Raw genomic sequence first — 18,766 nt, 5'->3', positions numbered from 1 at the left:
TTTGTGTAAGTAAGCACCCTTGCACCTCTTGCAATAGCAGTGTATCACCAGCAAAACAGAAGGAAACTTAATCCAAAGTGACATCATTAGATTGAACTTCCTTCTATAAAGTTACTTTGGCTGATCTAGTCTACATTACTTATATTCATGGCAGCAACTAGAACTGAAGAGCAGCTCTTGAGCACAGGGGAAAGCACCTTAACACAGACTTACCTTAAAAAATGCTAATAACAAAAGCACAGTGTTCAGAGTGTTTGGAATAGAAACCACATTTGAACCTGATACATTGTTTTTCTTTCAAAAGGCCAATTTTTATTTATATTGTATGACCACAGAGACAAGGCCTCTGTTTAACTTCCCATGAAATGGACAGCCGCTAAAGCACAGTGCCCCTAGTGCTGGCTCAGGGTACAGCGCCCCCTACTGATACTCCAGGACATTTCCTGCAGCCCCTGTGGCAAAGTGCCCGCCCCTGTGTGCATTTGTGCATTTGTGTGTATGTTGCGTGTGTTAATGTTGGTGTATAGATTGGTACACGGGATATAAACGGGTCTGTGTTTCACGTGTATTTAAAGTGTAGATTTGTATTTAGGCACGAGGAGAGCACAAATCACTTCACGTGCTGGTTAAATGTAATATGTGAGCACGGGGTTGCACAGAATTAATTCACGTGCTGGGATTCAAGTGAATAATTAATTAGTAATTGAATCCCAGCACAACAGTATATATAGATGCACATTTTCACTCAGTCGTGGTTGGTGTTCGGTGAGTGGAGAACGGGTGTGGAGAAGGAGAGTTAAAACAAGCGAAAAGATCGTAAATATAATAGTTGTTTGTACTCACCGTGTTTGTTTGTCTCCGTGCACCGTTTGTCTGTTTAGTCCGTTTTGTTTATATGTTTCTTTTGGCTACCAGTGCCGTGTCCTGTTTTGTACTGTTAAACCTTTTTATTTTGTTAATAAACGCTGAGTGCAGCCATTGCACTCAGCTCATCATCACAACCACTGTCTGTGTATTCCTGTCTGGTCTGACGCCACCCACTCTGGCCGTCTTTGTGACACGTGGTGTCCTGCGTGGGATCGACAGCGCCTCCAGGACTCAGGCCAGAGCAGGAACCGCAGTTTTGGATTTAAAAAAATAAATAAAATATATATATAATGGCAGAAGACGCCACAAAATGGCGGGACTGGTTCCTGGAGAATGCTGGGCTGGAGGCCCAGGCTCTGCCCATAGTCGTTCGGGCCCTGTGGATGATGGACAGTGAGAGATGGGAGGCCTATCAGCAGGAACACACCCCAAACACCTTGGAGGAAGGTGTGGAGTTTCTCCTCGGCTACCTGGAGGCAACGATAAACGGAACAGCAGCCCAGGTAGCAGGACCACCAGCAGAGGAGTACCTGCTGTCCCCATCTCCACCAGCAGAGGGTGAATGCCTGCTGGTTTTGCCTCCACAGCCCAAGCGGGAGACAGATAAAGAGGTGAAGGACAGGGAGGAGGAGTGCCGCCTAAGGGCCAGGCATCCACGGCGATGTAACAAGCCATCGTCGGGGTGCCTCCTCTGCGACCAGGATCACCTGTTCGCCCACTGTCCCTTCCGCAGCTATGGGGAGGAGCCTGAGCGTCCACAGCCCAAGCGGGAGGAGCCTGAGCGTCCACAGCCCAAATGGGAGGAGCCTGAGCGTCCACAGCCCAAGCGGGAGGAGTCTGAGCGTCCACAGCCCAAGCGGGAGGAGCCCGAACGTCCTACGCCTGAGTGGGAGGAGCCCGAACGTCCTACGCCTGAGTGGGAGGAGCCCGAACGTCCTACGCCTGAGTGGGGGGAGCCCGAACGTCCACAGCCCAAAAGGGAGGAGTCGGTGCGTCCACAGCCCAAAAGGGAGGAGTCGGTGCGTCCACAGCCCAAAAGGGAGGAGTCGGTGCGTCCACAGCCCAAAAGGGAGGAGTCGGTGCGTCCACAGCCCAAAAGGGAGGAGTCGGTGCGTCCACAGCCCAAAAGGGAGGAGTCGGTGCGTCCACAGCCCAAAAGGGAGGAGTCGGTGCGTCCACAGCCCAAAAGGGAGGAGTCGGTGCGTCCACAGCCCAAAAGGGAGGAGTCGGTGCGTCCACAGCCCAAAAAGAGGGAAGTCGGGGCTTCCACAGCCGTAGGACCCAAGCTGCCAGCAGAGGGAGAATGCCTGCTGGTCCCACCTCCACCAGCAGAGGGTGAATACCTGCTGGTGCCGTCCCAAGAGCCAGAAGGGGAGGAGTTACAGGCTCAACCCCCTGAAAATTTTTGGGGGGGAGAAGGGCAGGATGCTGGTGTCCCCCAGCAGCCTCTAGCTATGCTGCTGAAGGCAGCACAGCGCGCACATGCCCAGCCGCCACAGCAGAGGGAGCCAGCACCGCCACAGCCTCCCTCTGAGTGGCCAGCATCAGCCCCATCGCCTCTACCTCCGCCACCTCCACCGCAGTGGGAGGACTGCTTGCCCCTCCCACCTCCACCAGCAGAGGGTGAATACCTGCTGGTTCCACCTCCACCGCAGTGGGAGGACTGCTTGCCCCTCCCACCTCCACCAGCAGAGGGTGAATACCTGCTGGTCCCACCTCCACCAGCAGAGGGTGAATGCCTGCTGGTTCCACCTCCACCAGCAGAGGGGGAATGCCTGATGGTTCCACCACCGCCAGGAGCAGAGGAGCTGGAGCTGCCTCTGCCTCCACCACCGCCAGGAGCAGAGGAGCTGGAGCTGCCTCTGCCTCCGCCACCGCCCGGAGCAGAGGAGCAGGAGCTGCCTCTGCTGCCCGTACCTCCGCAGGGAGTACGGTGGCCGGAGCCCCAGAAAGGGGAGCTGCCGGCCACTAAGGGGGAGGAGGTCTGGAGACCACTTTCCCCAGCAGCAGTTTCGCTGCAGGAGTTCTTGTGGCCGGAGCCCCACAGGAGGGAGCTGCCGGCTACGAAGAAGGGGGAGGTCGGGGGACCACCTGCCCCCGCAGCTTTTTCGCTGCAGGACTGGACCGGCATGCTGTCAGCCGTGCCACTACCGGCAGGGGTGCTGACAGCATTGCCAGCATTGGGCCCACTGAAGCCTCCCTTCCCAGCCCGAGACTTTGTCCTGGACTGCTGGATTTTTAAGGGGGGAGGTGGCCGTTGAGGCCATGTGTGCTGCGCACAAGGGGGGGGTATATGTGGCAAAGTGCCCGCCCCTGTGTGCATTTGTGCATTTGTGTGTATGTTGCGTGTGTTAATGTTGGTGTATAGATTGGTACACGGGATATAAACGGGTCTGTGTTTCACGTGTATTTAAAGTGTAGATTTGTATTTAGGCACGAGGAGAGCACAAATCACTTCACGTGCTGGTTAAATGTAATATGTGAGCACGGGGTTGCACAGAATTAATTCACGTGCTGGGATTCAAGTGAATAATTAATTAGTAATTGAATCCCAGCACAACAGTATATATAGATGCACATTTTCACTCAGTCGTGGTTGGTGTTCGGTGAGTGGAGAACGGGTGTGGAGAAGGAGAGTTAAAACAAGCGAAAAGATCGTAAATATAATAGTTGTTTGTACTCACCGTGTTTGTTTGTCTCCGTGCACCGTTTGTCTGTTTAGTCCGTTTTGTTTATATGTTTCTTTTGGCTACCAGTGCCGTGTCCTGTTTTGTACTGTTAAACCTTTTTATTTTGTTAATAAACGCTGAGTGCAGCCATTGCACTCAGCTCATCATCACAACCACTGTCTGTGTATTCCTGTCTGGTCTGACGCCACCCACTCTGGCCGTCTTTGTGACAGCCCCTCATTTGGAGGTCTTCCAGAACCCTAATCCACCAGGCCTTGCTTATCTTGTGAGATCTGACAGTATCAGGCTCCAAGCAAGTGCGGCTGCAGCAGACCAGAAAAAGAACACATGCGACCCGACTCAAACTGGAACCTTTCCAGCACTTCAAGCTGCTTCCAAACTTCTGAGAGCTGTGGTGGAGCGCCACACTGTCTGTGTCTTTCTTGAGAAATGCCCAACCTACCACATACTGTACATCACAACCCAACATTATACAGACTGTAAGATTTAATAGAATGTGTCATTATTGTTTCATACACCTGAAAGGTTTCTATGCAGCAATTTACTATTACCGTTGTAAAATTATAGTTGCAAACATCTGAACTGTAATATGAGCTTTCTAATGCCATATAAATACAAGGCAATGTATGCCACACAGTGTTCCATATTTCCAGTGAGTTACATAACATGTTATGAACATCTACTGCCAGGCATTTAGGCCTCTGTGGAATATTGCAGCAGAGGCTAAAATGTCCCTGGATATTAAAAACAAATTCAATAATTTGCATGGCACACGCTTTCACTTTACATCTTTATTGTTATTTACCAAATAAAATAATAAAAAGCTACAAGCATAATTTTCCATTCTAAATATAGTGCTGTTTCAGAAATGTATTTTGCTAATTAATTATTGTTTATAAAGATAAAGGGATCAAAAACAGAGAGACTAGAACTAGCAGAATACCTATTCGGGGGTTCCTATGATCAATATGATCTCTACTGTCAGTAATAAACCTGGTGTGTGTATATATATATATATATATATATATATATATATATATATATATACACACACACACACACACACACACATTGAACAACTCTAAATACATTTAAATATATGTTACATGATTTACTGCCATTTTTAAACTACAACTTGAAATTCGGCAACACTGTTTTCTGTTTAATCAAACAAAAATCAATAAATCAATAAATCATCTCCCAGTACTTCAATTCTTGGAAAAAAAAAATGCGTGGGAGAGGCGATGCTCCAGTCTAGATTTGTTTAAATAACCACTAAGTGCCTTGTCTTCAAATATAATGTATACAATGTTTTGCGCATAAATTAACAATACAACCTGTTTAAGGCTTCTAGAATGCAAACACACATAGCGCTGTGTTAAATGCACACATGCACTTACCTTCAAACATGAGTTCAGCTAATGCAAGTATAATACAAGGATAAGAAAGGAAAGGTTAGAAAACATAACTGCAAGGATATTGCCGTTTTGTGCACATGGTGTATGCATGAAGCCCTTGCTTATCTGTGCATCTTTCTTGCATAGTCCTTGCATGTTATGATCTTAAATGTTTTTCTGCCTGCTATTTTATCAAAATCTACGAATTAAACATAAATATTATGTAGCAGATTATAAGCGCGTTTTAGTATTAGTATTTTGTTGATGTTGGGAATGTTATTTGTGTGAGACTGACGTATATAATAAACACATTATTTTCGTGTCTGTTCATCTAAAAAACAAAGCGTCTGTGATATGAATTGTATAGGAAAACATACATAGCTATACTGTAACAGACATTTCCGAGAAGCGTCGGGAACATTTCTCATTATATTTAAATAACGGGGGTGAAAAGAGTTGTTATATAACTCAACTAAGTTGAAAACTAAGCAATTAATTATGTAAGTAATACTTTTATATGTATAAACATATAAAACAAATATATATTTAAGCCCCAAAGGACAATTAGCCCGTGTACATATGAAATGCTTTCCTTTAACTGGGGCGATGTTTCCTGGTTTTACCCATGATTCAGTGGCTCGTGGTGTTTAAATACCCTGGAGCTGACGCCTGAGCTGCATTGTTATTGAGCAGCGAGCCCTGTAACTGAGGTGAAACTCGTCTTCTACACATAGGGAAAAACAAGTGCTCGAGAACTGTGCATACTGTAGTTTTATAATTGCGTTATTATACGGATGGTGGACTACTCTGTTGAGCTGCTATTAAATAGTCACTACTTTGGAAGACAGAAAGGATACAGTTTTATTACGCTTGCTTGGAGTTGAACATGATAAATATACAAGAAAGGTAGGCATAGTGTTTCTGTTTACGACAGTATCGTTTGCTTTCCTGCTAAGCTCTGATTCGTATTATGTGCTTTGCAGAATACACAGTACACGCAGTGGTGCAATGGTTTGTGTTTGACTTGTTTCCATATTTATATATTAATTGCATAACTGTACACATGTATGCATATCGACATTATAAACATTTTGTGAACGTCATGCAAAAAAAACTTTAGTTTAATCCTATGGTGTATTTATTTTGTTATTTCATGACAGTTATACGAGAATAAGAAATACTTGAAGCCAATAATTAGTACACCCCTTTTCTGTGCAGAAATTACAACTGTATCTGTCGTGTCGTATCTGTATATAGAGTCATTTCCGCAATAACCATCAAATTTAACTTTACATGCCCACTTTAAAGAACTTGCTGGAAAGCCGTTTTAATTGACCACGAATTAGAAACCAAGAAAATGACGAAGATTACATTTATTTGAATGAGTAGGTTCCAAGAATTGTCGAAGCGTAAATGTTTCTTATCCCTGAATTAATGTATGGTGAGATTGTCTTTTAGAGTGATGTTATTTTTAGGAATGTGAAATTAGTACTCTGTTTCTGGTCATCTTGTCCTGAGGACTCGGTGTCAATGTTTTTTGTCAAAGAATGAATAAATTCAATAAAATAACTAAATTGTTTGCAAAACGTCTGTAAAACGACCTTTGTGATATATTGGTCTTACTGTAAGAATTGTATAATAATAATAATACAAGCAAACACACTATGTCGCGGATACTAATTTGCAAAACTAATAAGGGTCGTTTTAATTTAATCGGATTTGTAACCATGCCTAGATACAGACCAGGATTGCTCCCCTGGGAGTCGTTCTTGCGTCACTCAGCACTTGAGCGCGTGCGTATGTGTGTCTTTTAAGGGGGAAGATCTGATTGATATTTGATAGAGGTTGAGTACGCGCTGTCCTGTATCACGTGTCTTTGTCTGGCCAGGTTTTCCAGAGTTAACATGTATTTAAGGGACACAGCAGGCTTGCTTATTTGAAGGTCTCATTACGACCTGCTGAAACAGTCAAAATATTGTCAGAATAACACAGCGCCTATTTGTGTTATGCCATAACAGAGAACGAATATGTCAGCTACGCTGCTGCATGTAGATAAAACTACCGCTAAGGAATTTAAACATGGACAAGAAGGCCTACATTGTGATACAGGAGAAAGCACAGGACGTGATGTATAGTACACATATGGAAAGTTAATATAGTTCAGGGTATAACTGAAACAGAATTAATGTACTGTTAGTAAAACAAAACTCAACAAGGGTGATGTTTAAACACCGAACCTGTCTGACAATACTATGAATTCCACAGAGAGACATGAGAAGTTATTTGGGAGGAGAGACCACCCTTTAGCAAGATGGTGACATCTCCTTCATAAAGCAACGCAAGTGAAAAAAAACAATTAAGTGGAACTTCCCTTATTTAAAGTGGACCATAATATTAATGACTCTTTGCAGAGCTATCATGATTACAGAAAACTGGTGTCACCGTTTAGACTTCCGCCTGAAGGAAACTACAGTAGGTAGAAGATACACAAATAGTGTAATAACACAACATGATTGTGTAGTTCAAAAACTAATATGGTGACTCACTTTGTGTGTACAATGACAGACGATGCAAAGAATCATTGTTTTAAATAGGTACAGTTCTCCTAACAGATTCCTCACTGAAGTATTTGCGGTGCCACTGTGTGCTGTACTGGGCTCTACTCGGATCACGTAACTGCTTGTGAACCCTGTATCCCTAGCCAGCAGCAGCCCTGCTACTGAATTCAGAGAGCGCCGTGGGCATGTGCTGACCCTTATTTCAAAGGTGGTTATGTAACCGGCTCATTCTACTCGCTTTAAACAGTATGAAGTAGGAGTGAAGTTGCCTCTGTGAACAAGCTGGTAATTAGCATAGCAAAAGTACTACAGCCGATCACACAGCCCATGTCTGAGTGCTCCACAGTGCAGATTAACACATACAGACAAAGGCTTCAACCAATTACTTTAATGTGATTCAAACATTACAGGGGAACTATTACTCTGGAGCTAGGACAAAATGTTTCATCTGAGTGTTTTTACACAGTTTGTATTTAAATCGGCCCTCAAAAAGAGTAACACAGCTTTGGAAGAAACATCTACGATAAAGTAATGGATTATCAGCATTTACAGTATTGGGAATACCCATAGGTTACAAAAATAAATAAATCGGGCCTTGCCATTGAAAACCGGAGGGTATAAGTGTAAAATCGAAACAGAAAAAAGATCCCTTAAACAGAACTCCCAAGACTAAGTGAAAATAAGACTGGGTGTGGGATTAAGTATATTATGACTTCGCTGCATGATTTGTTTTTACTAAGACAAAGCTACTGGTCCTTCTCCTGATTGTGGTTCAGTTTCCGAAGCGATTTTCCGTTGTAGTAACAGATGCATTTGGCATTAAGCCTGCACAGCTTGAGACAGGCGTGTGTATAAACCAAGTGCAAAGGCAAGTTCTCTGCAAGGAACGTTTTTGTGGGGCTGGCCACTTTATTGGGAATAGCCATATTTTGCCCATACAGCTGAGTGTTTGGATGAGACAGTGGTCTCTGATTTCCAGTTGCAATTGCAGTCTGGGATACATGTATTCCCACCAGGTTGAGTATCTTTCAAAATTGGTTCAGTTTGCAGTGGCAGATGCAACCAGTACCTTAAAGCTGAAGTATTTAAACCATTCAAATTAAAATATTTGCTTCTCCCCATTGCACTGCCAACTAACCGCTCTTGGTCTTCCATTGTGAACATTAGGACTCTTCCAGTGGCACTGTCCGTACTCCTGTATGGTATGGAGTTTGCTGAGCTCTTGCATCCCAACACCACTTACACAAGCACAGCTGGTGATCCTTGGAGTTCTGCCACCCAAATCGTGCCAAGCTCAATTTCTGAGCTCTAACCAATCAAAGATCTATTATTATTCAAAGAATAATACAAATCTCTTTGCTAAACAGCTTTATTATTCAAGTTGGGAGCTGAAGCCTAACCTTCAAGCGTGCACATGCAATAAATAGTAAAGAATAAAAAGTTATGGATAGCGCCTGTGATCTTTTTTGTACTATACGAGAGAGACGTTTTTAAATGTAGAAAAATATGATACTGATGCCAAGTGTGACTTTACAACTTAATGAATGTGAAAGCTCTTCAACTCACTGTTAACTTAAATGAACTTGACCTGTAGCAAAAAATGTTTATGATGCAATTCATGACTCCCAGCATCTACCGGACACAGAAGCTATTTAAAAATGTAGATTTTTGATGTGTCTTCAAATCTACAAATAGATTCCCAATTCGCGCAACATTGTTGGAGCACTGTAAAGACTGAAGGATACATGTAGGATGATCTGCGAAGGAAAAAGGCTTATGACAGAGACACTCTGTGACACACCATTTTGGGATTGTTCAATAATATCAACATTTAAGCAGAATTGAAAACAAGGTAAAATAATAATGTTGCACAAATTATAAATCGCCCTGTATATTTTGTTCAAAGTCTATCTGTATTTTTCTTCTATTACTAAAATGTCTTCCATTATTTTGAAGAAATAATGAACACGGCAGAGGGGTCAGTACATATTATTAAACAACTGGCTCTCCGATGTCAGCAGTTTATTATGGAAACCGTTGCTAAAGGCGCAGTGCAGCTAAAAGGGTGTGAATAGTATGTACTGTAATGCACACCATTCTCCAACACATTCAAGAGTTCAGTGCAAATGTTGCTCTTGTACTGTAAACCACACAGTAAATCCACATGATACAGAAGGTGCTGCAGACATTTCCTGCCACGTCTCCTGTGCTCTCCTGTGAACTAGGACCAGATATGCAGTGAATTATGGTTTCTATATGAAATTGGTATGAATGTGGCGCACGTCAAAAAATAAAATCTAAAATAAATTAACAGAATGGCAGAGATTAGACATGACGATTGTTACTTAGTGAAAAGTATGCTTTCCAGAACGGCCCATGTTCTGTATGGAACACCAGTAAATCGATGTCCAATCTCCTAACATCGCCCCTCAAAGGGACAGGGTTTTGGGGTTTTCAGAAGTTCATCCATGGGTTCTGTCTGCAGGATAGCATCACTGGACAGGATCGCCTTTCTGTAACCTAATCCAATCTATGTGTGATCTCAGCTACAAGTTATTTGGAGACCTGTTTACAGATTGCATAGGAGCATGTGATTATCTGTGATGTAATCTCTGGCTCAACTCCAGATTTCTTAAAGCTGTAGTACCAAACTAGAAGGCATACAAAAAACTGAAAAATCACTATTTCACATGCAATGTTTTTTGTATAGTGGGGTCAACTTTGTGTTCTCTTTCTGATATTTTGTGTTTCAAGCTCAAATGAATGGTTGAAGTACTATGTTGAACTTGCCCTATGTAATTATATATCAAAGAGATCTTTCTAAAGGCTACCACAGAATTTACAAAATGCCTGCAACAGAAATCGTTGAGCCCTTTTCACATACCTGTGTAGTATGTTTATCGGATAGTCCTTTCTAAAGACAAACAATATGCATATAAATATGTACTATGGATAGAAGTAATAGGCCATACATACAGTAACCTGTCATCACCTAATCTATTTATACCATACCATATTATTATCCACCTGTTGTACTCCTAGCAACAGGGATTTAGTGAATGTCAAACTCAATTGTCAACTGTGTTGCATAATTTACTTAATAGTTATACACACAGCCTTTTATTTAAAATACATTTTAATCGAAGTATTAAAACCCAGCATTTGTCACTCGCCCACAACTTTAGAAATGGAATGAAATGACGCCACAATGCCATCTTTGTTTTGCTCATGCCATCTAGAATTTTTCACTGTGTGTTCTAAAGTAAACTTTGTGGCTGAGCCGTGGCTATTGAGTTGGACGCAGATGGGAAAACCTTGATAGAACAGGAAAAAAAACCAATAAATTGGACAGAAAGTGACAAGCTAGTATGTTTTCAAGCCTGCTTGTTTTGTCAGAGCCTCGTGGCTTTGCCTGTCAGTTTCTAGCAGTGACATCACTTCTATGACTAAAGCAGCCTGCGCATCAGCCCACTGCACTCAACAACCATGGGGGTCTGGTCAAGCAGAGGGCTGAGGTGTATGATGGGGACCCAGCAAGTTCCTGAATCTCCAGTGTAGGTCGAATGCTGAGTAAATGCAGATAATAACGTGTTGGCTGAGTGGTGCTGCATATTGATATCTCTCTCTCTCTCTCTCTCTCTCTCTGCAGTGGTAGCTCTTTGTTGACCCCCCAGCTGCAGTGCACCAGGAACCAGGCTCCCGGGCCTCTGTGGTGCTCCTGATGCCCCTCACCCACTAGTGAAGATCCCGAGTGGGCGAGGGACTGGCAGGGATCACTCTCTCACAGTGCTCCTTCACAAGGTAATACACCCCATACTAGTAGACAAGTGCAGTGAACTTCACTGCAAAACGTTGATATTTATTCCTCCCTATTCACAAGAATTTAAGGACAGGAGTGTTTGTGTTAACATTCTCTAAGGTTAAATAGTTCTTTAACAGTTCACTACATTTCTAACCTTCTCTAAAACAGCTGAAAAAATGAAAAGCTCAATTTTATTAATCAAACTGTCCTCAGGACGAGAAGCTCACAGTTACACAAGACCTCCCTCTGAACGAGAAGCCCCACATCATCCGCTTTCAGTACAAGCTGACGGAGCAGCGCTCTTCCTCTTGGGACACTGTGCTGGCCAATGACAGCCTCTTTATAGAGATCCCAGAAGGGGGGCTCCCTGAGGGCAGCAAGGAGGGGTGAGTCCCGTTACTGAAACAGGAAGGAGCTTCAAAAGTCATTTACACTGACTTGTTCCATTTTTATCATCATTCTGAGTTTTCCTCTCTATTTGCTTCTACCTGGCTCTGAACTTGTTTTGAGCTTGCCTGTAGATCCTAACTGCCTGGTATTAGACGGATTTCCTCATTTCATTCAAGTTACGGGACAATTTGACCTTTCAGTTCTGCTTGAGAGAGTAGGTGGTAGCAGAATTGCATGGTCACGCAGGCACGTGAATTGAATGCAGTAAGGAAGTCTATTCAATGCCATGCAATATTGGAGAAATAGAACTCGGAACCACTTGGAATGGAATCAAGAAAGCAACTGTAAACAATCAATTCGAAAGACATTCCAAGCTACTCTTTCAAAACTACCCAGTTATGTTTCTGTGTACATGGAACAGGATTGCCTGGAACCTGTTTTTATTGGCTCCAGATCCTGAAACTTGGATAACATATCTTTATGTCTTTAACAGCTGAGCCCCACCACTTTGTGGTTCGAAGTGCTGCTATCTTATAGCCTATACATATTCCACAGCCCCCCCCCCCTTTCAGACAGCCATGTACAAATTGGTTTATTTATGCAGAAGAGTGAAACAAACCACTTATAAACAAACACATTGGTGATGATGGATTTCTAGTGACACTAGCAATGCAGCTAATGGAGGATTTGTAGAGCAGCTGTCATTTTGCATAATATTTAAAAACACATGATTTATATAATCCAGTATGTTTGAACTCTGTTTGTGGCTCTCAATTTATTGACAGGTTGGCAGTGTTGCTGGAGTTTGCTGAAGAGAATCTCAAAGTGAATTATGTCTTTGTTTGCTTTTACAAATCCAGGGAGGATCGAAGTAAGTCATATTTTATTATCTGTTGAAATTTGAATAACAGAGAAAGTGATGTTTTAAATGTCAAAGGGATTGAAGAGATTATACCAGATGTATTGAAGAAAAGGAAAAACCATACTGGTCCATATACGGGAAGTAAAAAGTCATTTTTTTATATACATATTCAGCTTATCCTTATAAATGGTATCATAAAAAAAAAAACTTTGTTATACTTCAAGATGTACTGAAATTCAAAATAAACTTTCTGGTGTAAGAGCTCCATAAAGTTTATTTGGCTGCTTTTTAGGTTTATCAACACTAATATCACAATATGATCCTCATGTGCTTGATATGCCAGTAACAATAAGGTATGTATGTAGACGTGACGGTCCTGAATGGCTACTTTTTGTGACGCATAAGAAGATGAGATGATCATGTAATGCTAAACTATTTTGTTAAGACAAATTGAATGAGCTATGGAGAGTATGTATTCATACCAACTATAAAACTCCATGTGATACAAGTGTGTTAATCTAAACTCATTTCAACACCGAGAGAGTTCTAGTCAAAATGTTGTCATTTAATTAATTACATTTCTTTTAGTATTTCTGAATTTAGCACCTTTGCTTATTTAATAGTTATGGATGGACTATAAAGCACACATTCTTCATTCAAGAACAAATCGCTGAACTGAAGTGAGCTGTGTTGTGTTATTGGTTCTCCATTAGCACATGATATGTCCTGTAAATACCTGTTGTAAAAGTATTTGCAGTCTGGTGGCTGACTGTCTTCTTGTGTCTCAGTGTCACTCTCCAGGACCTTCCACTATCTGGGCTTTGAGATTGTGAAACCAGGCCATCCCTCAGTCCCCCCCAGGCCTGACATCCTTTTCATGGTGTACCCCCTGGATCACAGCAACTCAGATGAAGAATGAACACCTCCTACAAAACACTTAGCTCTCCAATTTCTTTACAGAAATCTTTAACGCTGTGTAGAAACTGCATTGAAAGAATGCACAGTTAAAGGCAAATCTTGGGTTCAGAACAGACAACAACTCAAAAGCATCTGAAGCTGACATGGAGATGCACACCTCACTCTCTAAACCGGGCTTATGTTGAAGGACCTCTATCTCGGGGGCAGGCAATGCTGACCGGTTACAGGTTTAATTGTTATAATGCAGTGATCAGGGTGGGTTCAGTGTAATAATTACTGCCAGGGTCTGAATAAAGACGTGGACTGGAAGGGCTGTCTATCCCTGCTCATCCATGCTCAATGTCATAGGAGTTGGAGTCTTAACCAGAAAAAGGGAGAAGGGGAGGGGGCACTTTTGATAACAGTACTGTACAGTTGACTTTGAGGTGTGATCACTGCAATGTCAGCTACCTGCATTTACCCTAGAAACAGACACAGAAGAAAAAAAAATCCCTGCTCTATTCCCCCGGAAATCCTTAAAACAAATGTTCCCTTACCAAAAAGTAAAACTACATGTTTGCATTACTGCAACATGGAAGTGTGTAAGTAGAATCATAGGGATCCTGACCTGACAAAATGAAGCTCAACCAGCTACTAGGAACTGGATGAACCACATGGCCTCTTCTCGTTCATCAATTCTCTTATGTTCTAAATTAGGCACTGCATTTTAGTACTCAGTGGTATTGGCAAACTGCATCTTTAAACAATACATTGATATAAACAAATTGCCACTACTTCCTGTTCAATTCCAATGAAGTGATCAAGACTTTATAATGTATTCACGTGAACAGCCTTATTCAAATGAACTAGCCGCTGTCCTTTTTTCTGTTTAATAATAAACTTGGTGGCACTCTAAATGTATTTTGTATAGTACGTTTTCATAGGATCTGAGGTTTGCCTTTAATTGATGATTCCAGTACAATAGTAACACCTGCTGGGGAGGGGCATGCAGTACAATACCATTTTTAGTCTGATTTACAATGGTGTCCGAGGTACAGTACCTTGTAGTAAAATAACAAACTGTAAGCTTGAGGCTGGGGATCAATGATACAATGAAGGAAGCTACAAAACCAAAAGGGCATTTTTTCTACTTTCTGTTTTCTTTGTAACATGCTCTTGATATTTTAGCATTGCCATTACTGATAACAAATGACAAAGCTAGAGTGGTTTTTGTATCCAAGCCGCATATTTTCTCACATTCACAGCTGAAGAGTCGATCGCGGCAGGTATGCCACAGAAAGTCAGTCCCCATAAACCTGTACATACTTCAATGCAGATTCTATAGGGATCCTACAATTTCCTACCATCTGAATGTATTTTAGCCTCTAAGGTCATGCACTTTATGTCTTAGACTTCACAGGATTCATTTTGCGTGCACACAAGCTCATTTAGTTTCTGTGTACTCAAGCGTGCCCATCTGGAGTATATATCATAACTGGCCGAAGAAAACAAAACTGCAATATTACTACATTCCCCAGCACTCTTATCCTTAACTTAGACGAGCATCAATAAGAAGCATGTAACTATCAATTTAGTGTGCAAATGTATAATGTCTGGATGTAGGTTACTAGATGAGGCTTGGTTTGCACGTGTGAGGGCTTGCTTTAGGTCATCTGTTTCTTCAGCTTTTATTTAACAGTGACAGATAAACATTTAAGAATAGTTTATCTTCAACTACCCAGTGTTTTATTTTTCTGTTTTGGATTTATTATTATAGTTGTTATTTTAATTCACTGTTTACAGATTTACACCATGTGCTCTTTATGTATATTAGAATTTCAAAACTATAATTACAAATAAAGTTTATTAAGTTTTACTTCTAACATTTTTCTGCATATGTATCTTATTTATTTGGTTGTTGCAAGTGTATATTTAAACAATTAAGCTTTATATGTTTTCAATTAATTTGTACAAAACTTGCAATACATAACACCACAGAAAGGTACTAATATCCAACACAACAAAAACCACAGGATGCTAGGGCACCTACCAGGCAACCAATTTACTGTTCTGCCACTCCACTTTTCAAGGTACAGAAAGCTGTCTCCACTTCATTTTCAACTGTGTGACTGTTACACATCATACAAATGAACCCATCAGGAAGATAACGTATTGTGTGATACATATCATATTGTGCACTTAACCAGTGAAGGGGGGCAAAAATGTCCACTTGATACAGTACTGTGGCTGTAATACCACTAAAACAGGAAAGGGAAAAGAAATCATGTGGCCTGCTGACTACTTTTCCAGGACTTTCAAGTCCTCACTGCGACATGGCCCTTTATTGTCAGTTTATATTTTATATAAACTTGCCTGGGAAGTTATCAGTGTTTATTTAAAAAACAAAAGTGAAATATTGGGAGTTGAAAAACTATCTCAGCTGCTTTATTCTTTGTGAAGGCACCCCATGCGAAGCTGGTGGAAGTTAAAACATTACACTAAAACTATGTTATTTACATAAATATATCTATCGAATATAAAGTCATGAATGTTCAATATTTTCATTCTTGGGTGAACCTAATTTTGGGTGAGAATCAGTAGTAATAGTTAGGGCCCTGCCAAATTCAAGGTACATTTCATTGTATATTTCACTGTTTCAGCTATTTAAATCTTAAATGTCATGGTGGTGTAACAAAGTACCAACATGTAGTGAAAAACTATATAAAAATAAACATTTAAAGCCCTGAAGTTAACAAAAGCATGTGACTAACAAACTAGAAACGCAAAACTGAAACTGAAATCCAGAGCATCGGTCTGATTGTTGTGTTTCTGTTACTGTTATTATTAAAAAAACGGTTCTGGTTTTAAACGTCATTGTATGCAACAGTAACTTGAAGACTATTCTGAAATGCTGTTTTTCTTCATTCCCTGTCTCTGCAGTGTAAATACCTGTCCGTATTTAGACACAGCTCTCTCTGCATCCACAGAGTTTGTTGGAATTGACAGACAGAATCGAGCTAGGGACGAGTCTGTAACTGGACAATATATCCAGAGGCTAAAAAATCTAATTGTGAAGTCTGAAATTACTGACATATTTATTTTATGTGATAGAAAGCGAGTGTGCCGGTGTCATATGAAATTTGGTTCCCCCGCCCTGGATGCCCGTGTCTACCAATAAGTGAGTAGAGCCCAGTTATTGGCTGTTGTCAAGTGTCAATCAATAAATCCTGTCCAGTTCATGATGAACTTTCTTTCTTAAATTGAAACAAGTTAACAATTGGATCAGGAACCTGTAAACGGTACATATAATTTCATTGGATTTTAGTGCAGGGTAAAAGTACACAAAACAGACCGGATTTCACGGTGCAGGATGAATTTCACGGTCCATATCACGCTTTTCAGGGCTGTGAAATGGGTACGGCTCTAATAATAGTATATTATCACTGCCTCAATGTGTATGGCAATCACTTGGTTTACTAAGGGTGTGTGGAGTGTTGGAGATGGATCGAGAATGCAGGAGGAATAATCTGTGGTTATGGATGAAACAGGACATACAGATACATCATGCCTACTAATTAGCAGGGTCAATCCAGGTCACTGAGAGCTAAAGGGCATTTAATACCCAGCTTTGCTCCTTAGTCTGATCTCCGTGCAGATCAGTGCACACAGCAGCCAATGGAAATCTAAGCGACACTCTTGGCGTTGGCCCAATCTCGGTTGCTGGATGATTTTCCTTTTCTATTTTTGGAAGCAGGCTGTAACACAGAAGAGGGATCTAAATACCTTATTCCCCATTGATGTCTAGCAGCTTAACCCTCTGCTTTTAGAGGTGGCTGCACTTGAGATAAGCAAATCCCCTCTGAAGCGCACAAATATTTAAAAGCAGATTGGTGGAATTCGCTGCAGTTGCTATGGTTATATTAAAGGGCAAGTAGCTTTAATTGTCACTTTGTTTTGAATTACTGACGTTTCCAATCATTCTGACTCTAGTTCTAAGTTCTGTTGCTCTGATTTTTATCATTTTTCTCTGTATCAGAATGGACCCTGCATGACCTGAGCCTGTAGAATCCTAGCTGCCAGCTCCTTTACAGTGCTAGCAGAGAAATCACAGGATGCGGTGACTTGTGCCAGTCCCGCTGAAGCATTTCGCTAGGCAAAAATGAACAGAAATAATGGTTTTTCGTATGTTGATCTATTAAAGCCTTGAGATCATGGGCATTTTTAGGAAGAAGCACTTTTATTGTCTGTCTCGTTCTTGTGCACAATTGCTGGTATACATATTTATTAAACCAAGCCACATTTCAGAAATAGCCGTCTCGACCCCTCCCCCATATTTAAATAGCTGTCTCGACCCCTCCCCCATATTTAAATAGCCGTCTCGACCTCTCCCCATATTTAAATAGCCATCTCGACCCCTCCCCCATATTTAAATAGCCGTCTCAACCACTCCCCATATTTAAATCGCCTTCTCGACCCCTCCCCCATATTTAAATAGCCACCTCGACCCCTCCCTCATATTTAAATAGCCTTCTCAACCCCTCCCCCCCATATTTAAAGTAATGTCGAACATATCACTCAAAATGGGCTAACTCTCGAGCCAATAAAACTGGTGCTTTCTAAAAGGGGCTCGTGAAACATGTCAATGGCTACCACCAGGAAAAAGGTCAAGAAAGAAAAAAATAAAACACCCAGCAGTAAAGATTTGCACAACAGAACCAATGGAAATTTAGCATAAAATAAAACAAACAAAAATAAATCTTCTCTTCACGATATATCACTTGAGATACATCGCCTCATGTCTAGAGAGACAGCAGCCACACAATCCAGTTCATTTACAACTTTCAGAATAAACGTTACAAATATCCCCCCCCCCCCCCCCAATCTTGTGTGTGTTGCATGGTCTGCTTATTCATATAATTAGGGCCCTACCCATTTCACAGCCGTGCTCTAAAATCCAATGTGTACTGTTATATGTACTGTTACAAGTTCTTGATGCGATTGTTAGCTAGTTTCATTTTTAAAAAGTAAGCTAATCATATAAACTGGACAGGATTTATTGATTGACACTTGACTACAGCCAATAACTGGGCTCTACTCACTGATTGGTAGACACAGGCATCCGGGGCGGGTTTAGTATGACCTACTGATCTCAACTGGTAGTCCCGTCAGGGGAGTGAAATTAGACCTAAATTTTAAAAGGAGTGTCCAAAATAAATCAAAAAGAGCTACAATCATTATTGCAGTGGATCATGTAAAATAACTTGGAAGCCAAATATATACCAAGTAATAGTGTGAGCAGAAAA

The 18,766-nt window shown here is 41.5% G+C and overlaps 1 pseudogene; it reads left to right on the top strand.

Moving 5' to 3' along the window:
- Positions 1 to 5,621: 5,621 nt before the first annotated feature.
- Positions 5,622 to 15,346, top strand: LOC117428312 (ornithine decarboxylase antizyme 2-like; annotated as a pseudogene).
- Positions 15,347 to 18,766: the final 3,420 nt, after the last annotated feature.

Source organism: Acipenser ruthenus, chromosome 24 (assembly GCF_902713425.1).
Source record: "Acipenser ruthenus chromosome 24, fAciRut3.2 maternal haplotype, whole genome shotgun sequence".
In the NCBI taxonomy this organism is placed as follows: Eukaryota; Metazoa; Chordata; class Actinopteri; order Acipenseriformes; family Acipenseridae; genus Acipenser; species Acipenser ruthenus.
This window is presented reverse-complemented; position numbering and strand designations above follow the sequence as displayed.